This window comes from Salvelinus alpinus, chromosome 12 (genome assembly GCF_045679555.1).
Source record: "Salvelinus alpinus chromosome 12, SLU_Salpinus.1, whole genome shotgun sequence".
NCBI classification, from domain to species: domain Eukaryota; kingdom Metazoa; phylum Chordata; class Actinopteri; order Salmoniformes; family Salmonidae; genus Salvelinus; species Salvelinus alpinus.
Window position 1 is genome coordinate 23,014,393 of NC_092097.1, and position 12,360 is coordinate 23,026,752.

Below are 12,360 nucleotides of genomic sequence, written 5' to 3' on the forward strand. Positions count from 1 at the left end.
CTTCACAAAATTAGCTACAATTTAGAAACTGATTTGAGTTTGTTTATATACAATGTCAAATGTGTAAATACACAAACCACAAAAGGTATAATAGTTGTAAGTACTAATAAAGTGTACTAACCAACCTATGTAACTACCAGTCATTTCCATCTAAAAGGACCCATGAGCACCAACATGTGAAGTTCATAGGAGCATGTCAAATTGGGTGTCAAATGAAAACTAAGAGTCTAGATTGTTTAGACATTAAGGCATCTTTTCCATTGTAAAAATTAGGAATGAGCAAAGACTGATGGAAAAGGAGTCTCAGAAAACATCCACCAGAAAAAGTCTTAAAATGTAGTATAAATACATCAAAACACAATAATATTGAAGTAAAGAACCCCGCCAACTAATATCAACACTTGTACTTAACAAAGAAATTAAATGCAACATGTAAAGTGTTGGTCCCATGTTTCATGAGCTGAAATAAAAGATCCCAGAAATGTTCCATAGGCACAAAAAGCTTATTTCGCTCAGATTTTGTGCTCAAATGTGTTTACATCCCTTTAAGTGAGTATTTCTCCTTTGAAAAGATCATCCATCCACCTGACAAGTATGTCATATCAAGAAGCTAATTAAACAGCATGACATTACACAGGTGCACCTTGTGCTGGGGACAATAAATGGCCACTCTAAAATGTGCAGTTTTATCACACAACACAATGCCAGAGATGTCTGAAGTTTTTAGGGAGCGTGAAATTGGCATGTTGACTGCAGGAATGTCCACCAGAGCTTTTGCCAGAAAATTGAATGTTAATTTCTCTACCATAAGCTGCCTCCAACGTAATTTTAGAGAACTTGGCAGTAGGTCCAACCAGCCTCACAACTGCAGACCACGTGTAGAAACGCCAGCCCAGGACCTCCACATCTGGCTTCTTCACCTGCAGTATCGTCTGAGACCAGCCATCAGTCAGCTGATGAAACTGAGATAATAAAGCCCTTTGGTGGTGAAAAATGTATTCGGATTAGCTGAGCCAACTCCCCAGTGGGTGGGCCTGGCTCCCAAGTGGGTGGGCCTAATTGGTAATGGAATTTCAGAAAAATTGGTAACGGAATTTCTGCAATCGAATTGGCAACAATGGGAAATCATAGTAGTTACAAACCACAGTGGAATTCACAAGTTTGGACAGCACAGTGCATATTTATACATTTGTGTACCTGTTCACGATACATCACCATGAAGAGAATGACATTTATACCCATAATTATGCATTTCTGTGTTTTACAAATCAGGGACCCATGATGATATTCCATTGCCGCAATTCCGTTACCGGGTGTAAATCCACGTCACTTACTGTAGTTCAAAAACAGTCAATGTGTCATGTGATAGCTGACACCCCATTCTTTCTGCAGACATAGCTGAATCTTAATTCGGAGATGATATATAACATAGTTTTTTAAAATGTGGACACATAAATACAGAAACTCTGTTACCAAACATTTCATGTGTTTTTGTAAAATATTTAGTGTAAAATGTTAAAAGTAGTCCTTCTGCATAGAGTTGTATGGTTTGCTAAACTTTGAAATCAATGGGGTTTTTTCGGCATTACATTTTAAGAGAAAAGTGAGTCTCAGCGCAATTACGTTATCGTGGAATTTCCCTGCCATGAAAAGACAAAGGTTTCAGGACACTTCATGTAAAGTTGAACCTCATTTTCAAATAGTTGATCAAGCATTTTGGTAAGGCCTATTTACTTGGTGATCTTTTTTTATTGACTGATATAGTTGTTTCAACTTTACACAGTCAAAGAAGACTCCATAATCTGTAGTTTGTGTATGGGTGCTGGGAACTATCAGGATGAAACTGAAAAATGGAATCATGTTAGAATGGGCTCCACTTCCTCCTACTAGACAAATTGTTTTAGTTTTATTCCAATCTAAATTCCAGAGAAAACAATGGTGTGAAACATTAGGCTCATGCTGTTTACATTTAAATAACATTTAGACAACTGCAAGATATTTTGGGGGAAAACAGTCTATTGCCAGATTCACATGCAAAACCACAGGTAACTGCTAAAATAAAGGAAACACCAACATAAAGTGTCTTAACGTTAATACCGACTGGGGTCATTTTGACCAGAAACAGGCTAACTGAGGGCAATACCAAAATAAATGGTCTATTGATTCTGTATCCTCACAACAAAATCTGCAGAGCTTTGATGATTTTATGCCCCAAATATTCAACATTTTGTTGGTGGCAAGAACGACGCCATCCCGGTTTCCTGAGCACCCCAAGCCCACCGAACGTATCATTGAGGAACCCATGCAGCTGGAACTCACACGTCTGAGCCCACAGGAGCATGACAGGCGCATGCGCGAAAGGCTGCTGCCTCTACTGTGGAAATGCCAGGGCTCGCCAGGACAAGGGGAGAACCTGACAAGCTGTGCAATTACCCCCCGGCTACCTAGTCTGTCACTACCCGCAACCCTCCACTGGGACAACCGTCAGCACCAGATTCAAGCCTTCGTGGACTCTCAGGCCGCAGATAATTTCATTGATCAAGACTTCGTCAGAGAATTACAAATCCCCTGCGTGAAATGTCCTATCCCTCTGCAGTTTCAAGCCTTCGGTGGAGTTTCAAGCCCATTGGCTCCGGCCAGGTGGAATATCAGACCAAGCCCATTCTACTGGAGGTTGGGGTGAATCACTCAGAGACTTAGTTTTCTTTTGATCACGGCTCCCGAGAACCCCCTTTCCTAGGGTACCCCTGGCTAGCACTACATAACCCACTACTCTCCTGGTCCACGGGACCCCTACTAGACGGGGGAAAGAACTGCCAGACTAAATGTCCAAGACCCCCACCTGGAGTCTCGCCACGTCCCCCTGCATCCATTGAAGACCAAGACTTCTCCGCTCTCCCTCCCGAAGGTTGACCTTCGGGAGGCCTTCACCCTCCCTCCTCATCATCCTTACGACTGCGTCATAGAACTCCTACCCGGCTCCACCCCCCTACCCCTGATATCCGCTGTCTTGCAGCTGGCCCAGGGGGCCCAATTCTTCACCAAACTGGACCTCCGCAACGCTTACAATCTGGTGAGAATGAGGGAGCGAGAAGAATGGAAAACTGCCTTTAACACCCCTAGTGGCCACTGAGTATTTAGTCATGCCATTCGAATTATCGAGCTCACCGGCAGTCTTCAAAGCATTGGTCAATGACACTCTTAGGGATATGTTGAATCAGTTCATCTTTGTTTACCTCAACAACATCCTGATCTTATCCAAGACCCTTCCGGAACACATCCTGCACGTCCGCCAAGTCCTGAGACGCCTCCTGCAGAGTCAACTATACGTCAAGATTGAGAAGTGTGAGTTCCATGTATCCCAAGTCTCTTTCCTGGGCCACATTATCTCGACAGATGCCCTGTCCCGCCAACACAATGTCTCTAACGAGGAGAGGGACTCCGAGCCCATCATCCCCAGCTCCCGCATTGTGGCTCCCATGTTATGGAGTATAGAGACCACGGTACGACAAGCCCAGACCCGAGAACCTGACTCCGACGGGGGTCCCATTAATAGACTTTATGTTCCACGAACAGCCCATTCTTGAGTGCCACAAGAGGGACACTACTCTAAATTAATAATAATCGGACACTGGAGTTCCTGAGGAAGAAATGCTGGTGGCCCAAAATGATTGAGGATGTGAAATCCTTTGTTGCAGCTTGTTACACCTGTGCCCAAAGCAAGTCCTCACGGTAGTGACCGGCTGGGTTGCTCCAGCCTCTGCCCATCCTCAGCCAGCCCTGGTCCCAACTGTCCATATACTTTATCACAGGGTTACCTCCATCCCAAGGGCTTACAACTATCCTGGCGGTCGTTGATCGGTTCTCCAAGCCAGCCTATTTCATAACCTTACCCAAGTTGACCGCTGATCTCATGATTACCCATGTCTTTCGACTACACGGACTTCCCCAGGAAATTGCCTCGGATCGTAGGCCCCAGTTCGTCGCACGGTATTGGAAAGCCTTCTGATCCCTGTTGGGGGCGTCAGTGAGTCTCTCCTTGGGGTTCAGTCGAATGGGCATACAGAGTGGGCCAACCAGGAGCTGGAGAAGTTCCTCCACTGTTTCGTCTCCACCCAGGCCAGCAACTGGAGCAAGTTCCTCGTCTGGGCAGAGTACGCTCACAACACACTGTTGCCGTTCGAGTGTTAGTTCGGGTTCGCACCCCCCCCTCCCCCGTTTCCTGAACAAGAGGCCGAAACAGTACTGTGTACTGTCATGGTTCCACCTGTCACCAGAGGGCAGCAGAGACCATCCTAGAGGCATTAATGACACAGATGTGTCCTATTTACTCATTATGATTTCCCTGTTAAAAGAGGTGTGTTTACTGTTGTCCTTTGCTGAAGCTTGAATTATGTGCCGTGTGTGTTTGTCTCCTGGGTGCGTTTGAGACTTAGTGTTTGTTGTTTTCCCAGTGTTACTGTGATCCTTCCACTACCGTTTCTCAGTAAAATATTATGTTTATTCTTAACCGCTGATTCCTCGTCTGGTCTCTTCTCTGCACCTGGGTCCAACCTCACCATGTCACAGTATGCTGTATTACCTACATTTCGGCATGTGGGTCACTAGCAACAGGTTGTTTTGACCAGTTTGCTTCTCAGGATTGTAAAAAACTCCAATCCTTTAAGCATGGCAGAATTATGGTTGCCCCCAAAACCACAGAGGGAGAGACATGAAACAGAGAGGGGACTACAGTTCCAGTATAAAAGCAGGACATATGGCTGAGAAGGGCTGTTAGCATAATTAGGGGCTTTCCTAAAGATTAATGGAGATATCTATACCCTGAGAGTAATGAGCCCAACAACCCACAGGTTGTTTTAAAAATGAGCATACATACGTGTCTGGCCTAAATACCTAAACTTTACACCCTGGGGGGGGGGGGGGGGGGGGGTCTGTAGCAGAGCACCACTCCTGAGTCCTGGACTTCTGGAGAAGTCTCATAGTACAGCTTGTGCTTTACATTTTGATTATTGCTAACTGTTTCCTCTGCAGGAACATTCCTGGCCCTGATAGGACTGTTTGCACGGCCCTCTGGCGAATGACAGCATAGGGTAGAGAGGGGTGGACACGATCATCGGTGCCTACGCGGGAAAGGGGTTTGGCGCTGGCCCACTTGGAGATCATTGCACAATTCCTTTTCAGTCCAAATCTTCCCTTGAATACAAAGTCTGACTCAAAAATGTATATTACAGTTTTACAAGCCTCATCAACACAAGCAGTCTCCTGACAATTCTGAGGAAATCAGGTCAGTTTTAGGGAAGTGAGGTACTATAATGTTGTTGGCATGGTGATGGCTTGGAATTACACAGGGATACTTTTTCTGGTCTTAATTTGAAATATATTACACATGACAAGTGGCAAAGTAGGCCAGGTTTGAGACTCACAGACTCTATCCTTTAGGGGTAATACTAAGCATATCCACACGGTCGGTGCAATTCTAGTCATGTGTGGACCCAGCCCACCATGGACTCTATCCCGTTCACTGTATCACAAACCCAGTTTCTCCAGCCGGCCCACTTACTGCTCCTAATAAACAATGAGCCTTTTGTAGGAGGAGAAACCTCTGTTCACCCTCAGAAAGCATTGTTTCTGTGTTGATAACTGAACTGCTGGGCTAGCTGGGAGTTAGATCGCAGGTCAGAGGGTCACGGACATGCTGTGCTGTATGTGATGTGTCAGAGCCAGGCTCTGCTCAGTATAATGGAGTATCTGTGGGATAAAATCTATGATAACCACTGTCCTCTTGGGGTTCAATACTTTAGCTGTCTACCGCCATGTATTGAAGGAAAGCAGGACTGGTAAAATAATCTTTCATAATAAGTTCTGCTTTGGCATTGGCATGTCTTACAGCTACTATGGTACAGAAAAACGTGCACAATGAAAACTAATGAGCTCATGTCACTTTTTGCATAAAAAAACGTACTTGCCATTGCCAGCAGAACATACACTGAGTGTACAAAACATTAGGAACACCTTCCTAAAATTAAGTGGTACCCTACCCCCCTCAGAACAGCCTCAATTCATCGGGGCATGGACTCTACAAAGTGTTGAAAGCGTTCCACAGGGATGCTGACCCATGTTGGAGCCAATGCTTCCCACAGTTATGTGAAGTTGGCTAAATGATTCAAATTACCAACTCATTATCAAGCTTTGATTATTTGAATCAGCTGTATAGTGCTATGGCAAAAAACAGCACCGGCCCAGCACCAAGTTTGGGAAACCCTGTACTACCATACCCCATTCAAAGGCACTTAAATATTTTGTCTTGCCCATTCACCCTCTGAATGGCACACATACACAATCCATGTCTCCATGTCTCAAGGCTTAAAAATCCTTCCTTAACCTTAATAACCCCTTCATCTACACTGATTGAAGTGGATTTAACAGGTGACATCACTAAGGGATCATAGCTTTCACCTGGTCAGTCTATGTCATGGAAAGAGCAGGTGCTCCTAATGTTTTGTACACTCAGAGTAGTTTGTTGCTGTTGTGTTCCTCACTAGGCTCCTCAAGCTCTGGAATCCCCCTCCTCATGTTGAAATACTTTGTACGACATACATTTAAAAACTAAACTTTGTGTGCAAAAGCCTTTAGACAGCCTGTCAAAAGAGACTAGGATAAGAGGAAACAAAGGAGATTGAACTGGTTCTGTCCTAAAGCCATTCTTGAGGAAAATTGGATAGCTTGTATAATTGAGATGAAACAAACACACCCTAACCCAAATAAAGAGTTCAGCAGCACCGATATGGTGTGGTAATGTTTGGGGAAGGTATCGTGATGTCAAGGAGATGTTGGATACACATAATTGTATATGTCTCTAATATGATACACATAATCAAATACACCACATGCATATGATATCTATAGAAGTATGGATCCATAGAGCTTTGTTGGAATTCGAACACGAGTTGGGAGAGATCGGCTGAACTGAATGTGGCATTTCACCCACAAAAACTTGGGGAAAGTTTCCAGAATTTTAATTTCCCAGTAACCCCATTTCATCCATCCCAGTCATCCCAGTCACCCCCCTCTCCCCAACATCCACACACCCTCAGACTCTACTCACAGACTAACGTTATTAACATGCCACATGAACACCACCTGTTGCCATGTTGAGTCCATTGCTGGCTGCGTGCATAATGCCCAGGCCGGGCAAGTCATTGGCCAGACAGGGAGAGTGAGTCAGGGTACATCAATGGACAATAGAACAGAGCAGCAGCTGGTGGAGAGTAGAGACTGAATAAACAGCAATGGAATTCTTACAGAAGACAGCTAAAACAGCCTTCTTTTATCCAGGGTCTTCCTTGGGTTTTATGCAGGGTGGTTTGACTGGTTTCTAAACTTCCTCTCTCTCATGGGCGTCTACTTCAACAAGATCCATGGACAACAAACAGTTGGGAGAAGTGACAGTCCGAGGCAGCTCCCTTCCTGCTTCCACTGAATATCAATTTCCCAAAGGAAATGATCTTATCAAAAGATAGGGTTGTAAGACAACCCATTTAGACACAAGCTAACCACTTCTGACCAGATTGACTGTCATCCTTTTAGCTGTCAAAAGCAGAGCTCCATGAGTGGGAGTGTTTGTAACACATACTAATGGATTGTATGCCTCCTCCATGATTCTCCAACCAACTCCTGCCAAACATTTAGCATAGGGACTTGTTAGAGTATCTGACTGTCAGATTTAGCTCAGAGTAGAATGAATCATACACCATAACCCAGTTTGTTTTTTTCCTATTGTAAGCTCCATTGTAAGCTACAGTATAGTGTACTGATTACTGAATATTGAGAATATACAGCACCGTAGACTGTATGGTCAGCATAGTGAAACCTTCATGATGGGCTGCTTTCATATGCACTGTTGTGGTCTGTACTGTTCAGCCATGTAGGTTTACATTATTCATACAAGAGTCACATTGGCCTTCAGTTGCCCTCCCCTGCAGAAGCTGTTGCTGTGACCACTGTGTGTGATGGTAGTCACACTACTCAAGGACGCCGTTGGTGTTACTGTATTCTCACCGCCTCTCTATCTCTGCTGTGACCACTGACTGTACTGACTATACCTCAGTCCAAATACTGCAGGTAAGTCACCTCAGTAACAACAATGTAATTATAATATTAATATTCTGATGTAGGTGTATGGCTTAAGCTATGGTAAGTCCTGAAATGCATCCATTTTTATCTCCTGTCAAATAATTTCTGGGTAACAATTTTTCTATTCAAATGATCAAAAAGAAACAAAAATATATTTTTAGCAAGTAGCAAATTTCTCAAGCAAGAATTTTGCTAGGACTGTCTGGGAGTCGTCTGAGTGGGGAGGGAAAAACTGAAAATGTGCTGTAATTGGCAGAGAGGTTTAAAACTCTCTTTCTTATTGGTCTATTAACCACTTTACCTCCTGCTGATGTCACCAGGCAGGCCAAAACTCCATTCCACCAAAACAGGCTGAAATTTCAGGCAGTCTTTTCAAACAGCTGTAACACTAAAAGGGCATTATCATAATTTTCACAATTTCACAGTATTACTCCAACCTCATAGTATGGAAATATATATAAAACATAAGGAAATCATGTTGACTGTACTGGGCCTTTAATAATACACATAATGACCTGGGTGTCCTGTCATTGGCTCGTTGGACTAATCTTTTTATTGGCCAGTTTGGGTCATCTGTGTGCACGCTCATTTGTTGATACTTCTCTATTGTTAAGTCTCGGCCAGCCAGGGTTGTTTTTCAGTATCAGAATACAGAATTGTTACCTATTACAATACAGAGGGTGGTTGGGCTGTCCCTTTGATGCAGTCTTAAGAATGCCACTTTGTTATGAATGTATGAATGCAAGTTATAGCACAGTTACAGCACGTATGAGGGAATTGACACAATGCAAACAGAGTGATACCAAACAGCTCTATACCAAACATCCTCCTATGTACCTCACTATACCAACACACTACTCTCCTACGACTGTACTCCTAAATCTCCTTACCCATTCCCTAGGGCTTCCAGGAGTGGGAAGGCCTTAGCTGTTTATAGGCTGTGGCATGAGAGGAGAAGGAGAGTGGGTTCCTATTCATAGGAGAAGCTGTATGGTTTAAGCTACAGGCCAGACATGCATAGACTATTAATGGAACTTGATTGTCAGACAAGGGGAAAAGAAACTAACAGTCTGACTGCTGGGACATCCGGCTAGAGAGAGAAACACAGTACATCTTTCCAAAACGCAGATCAGAGGACCCTTCTCCCTTCTCCTTTCGCCTCTGTTGAGATGAGGCAGCGTGAAATTCATGCAGGGAGGGGCTATTGTACTCCAGGAAGCAGACCCTACACTGGGGCTGGATAGGGACTCCTGTTTCAACCTGGGGTGATGAAGGGGGTACAGACAGTATTGTAGTGCAGTGGAGTAGCTCTGGCCCAGTTCTGACTGGAATCAACGGATCAATGAACCATCCTCCCAAGGGGCCAAAAGATGGTGTCTGTCTCTGAACCACAGTGTCTCATGGTCTTACCCCTGATAAGATGGGTAGTGAAACACCTGACACAGCCCTGAAGACTAGTCCTGGCGTAATTATTTGTGAGAGAGTGTATTCAAATAGAGGCCACCCAGCTTTGGGCAGTGCTCTCCTCTCCTCCTACCCAGCTCTACCCCAAGATGAAATCTTTCAGACACAGGGATTGAGAGTGCAAAACAACACACACTCACCCACCCCCACTCCATCCATGGCCCCTCTGACAAAGCTCCTGTCTTTGTTAAGAAACAGAAAAAGAGTAATCAGAGGGAGAGAGAGTATAGTAGAAAAATTCTCACCTTCTGTCCTCAGTAGTTCCACTAACAAGCTTCAGTTACTCCCTGTGGACTTTTAAGGTTACTTCCCATGAACGTCCTACTTCTATACTGACAGGTTCCTCATACTTATCGCCCTGTCTGCTTTTGAAGCTGCTAGGGCTCCAGCCTCAGGCGGAGTAGACTGGAAATATCCTGCACTATTTACTTTCCCACACCAAGTAAGTTCTTCCCTGCTCTGCTCTGCACACTAGCTGCTCTGAATGAGGCTCCCCCTTCTCCCCTCTCTCTCACTTCTATGGTTCAGTCCCCCCATCTGTTCCTCCCCTCTCTCTTTTTCAAAATGTTTTGCCCTGTCTTTCTCTCCATCTTCCCTCTCTTTCTCTCCCCTCTTGTTTAGTCCCTCCCTCCCTCCTCAACTCTCCTGCCCCCTGCAGCTTAACAGACAGCAGCACAAAGCAGGCCAAAGACAGAGCACAAATCTTGACATTGGCCAATAAAAATGCTAGAGTATTGCACATGCCCCAATCAGAGCAGATATGCAGATGTCATGGGCGGGTCAAGAGGAATTAGGGGTGGACACTCAGGGTGAAAGGGGGAATAGTTTTAGTGATTACATTACCAAGGCAAGGAATACAAGCAATTAAGTACTGTATTTGTAAGTAAACACATCTTCCTTTTCATATATATTTCAAAACATTTTGGTCACTATCTAGTCAGGGCAAGATAATCTGTGATTGGCTAAATGTCTTGACCTCTGACCTATTATGTCAATGGCTCTATTTCTGCTCCTAAGTACATTTACTGTACGGCCAGGCAGTCAGTGACCTGGACCGCTGGTAGACATCAGGATGAGATTTGATCAGAGGTCAAGCCCCATTAAAAAGCCTGCAGTTCAAAAGTCAAACTCTAAACAGTTCTAAAATCACTCTCATCTACAGAGACAAAATATATATACACTACCGGTCAAAATTTTAGAAAACCAACTCATTCAAGGGTTTTTCTTTATTTTTACTATTTTCTACATTGTAGAATAATAGTGAAGACATCCAAACTACGAAATAACACATATGGAATCATGTAGTAAACAAAAAAAGTGTTAAACAAATCTAAATATATTTTATATTTGAGATTCTTCAAATAGCCACCCTTTGCCTTGACAACAGCTTTGCACATTCTTGGCATTCTCTCAACCAGCTACACTTTGAAATGCTTTTCCAACAGTCTTGAAGGAGTTCCCACATATGCTGTGCACTTGTTGGCTGCTTTTCCTTCACTCTGCAGTCCAACTCATCCCAAACCATCTCAATTTGGTTGAGATCAGGGGAATGTCGAGGCCAGGTCATCTAATGCAGCACTCCATCACTCTCCTTCTGAGTAAAATAGCCGTTACACAGCCTGGAGGTGTGTTGGGTCGTTGTCCTGTTGAAAAACAAATGATAGTCCCACTAAGCCCAAACCAGATGGGATGGAGTATCACTGCAGAATGCTGTGGTAGCCATGCTGGTTAATTGTGCCTTGAATTCTAAATAAATCACAGACAGTGTCACCAGCAAAGCACCCCCACACAATAACACCTCCTCCTCCATACTTTACAGTGGGAAATTTACATGAGAAGATCGTCCGTTCACTCACACCGCGTCTCACAAAGACACAGCAGTTGGAACCAAAAATCTCCAATTTGGACCAGACCAAAGGACAAATTTCCACCGGTCTAATGTCCATTGCTCGTGTTTCTTGGACCAAGCAAGTCTCTTCTTATTATTGGTGTCCTTTAGTAGTGGTTTCTTTGCAGCAATTCAACCATGAAGGCCTGATTCACACATTCTCCTCTGAACAGTTGATGTTGAGTTGTGCCTGTTACTTGAACTCTGTGAAGCATTTATTTGGCCTGCAATTTCTGAAGCTGGTAACTCTCATGAAGTTATCCTCTGCAGCAGAGCTAACTCTGGGTCTTCCTTTCCTGTGGTGGTCCTCATTAGAGCCAGTTTCATCGTAGCGCTTGATGGTTTTTGCGACTGCACACAAAGTTCTTGAAATTTTCCGTATTGACTGATCTTCATGTCTTAAAGTAATGATGGACTGTCGTTTCTCTTTGCTTATTTGAGCTGTTCTTGCCATAATATAGACTTGGTCTTTTACTAAATAGGGATATCTACCCCCCCCCCCCACCCCCACCCCCCTTGTCACAACACAACTGATTGGCTCAAACACCTTAGGAAGGAAAGAAATTCCACAAAACTTTTAAGAAGGCACACCTGTTAATTGAAATGCATTCCAAGTGACTACCTCATGAAGCTGGTTGAGAGAATTCCAAGAGTGTGCAAAGCTGTCATCAAGGCAATGGGTGGCTATTTGAAGAACCTCAAATATATAATATATTTTGATGTGTTTAACACTTTTTTTGGTTACTACATGATTCCATATGTGTTATTTCATAGTTTTGATTCTACAATGTACAATTTTATTCTACAATGTAGAAAATAGCAGAAATAAATAAAAACCCTTGAATGAGTAGGTGTTCTAAAACGTTTGACCATTA

The 12,360-nt window shown here is 43.8% G+C and overlaps 1 protein-coding gene across 6 annotated transcripts in view; it reads right to left on the minus strand.

The window, feature by feature from the left end:
* The window catches only part of LOC139535716 (rho guanine nucleotide exchange factor 10-like protein), a 155,762-nt gene extending 145,587 nt beyond the window's left edge, over positions 1-10,175 (minus strand). For all 6 annotated transcript variants that reach the window (XM_071335429.1, XM_071335427.1, XM_071335428.1 and 3 more), the window contains exon 1: positions 9,843-10,175. The gene's annotated coding sequence lies outside the window, so the exon portion shown is untranslated. The remainder of the gene's footprint in view (positions 1-9,842) is intronic.
* Positions 10,176-12,360: the final 2,185 nt, after the last annotated feature.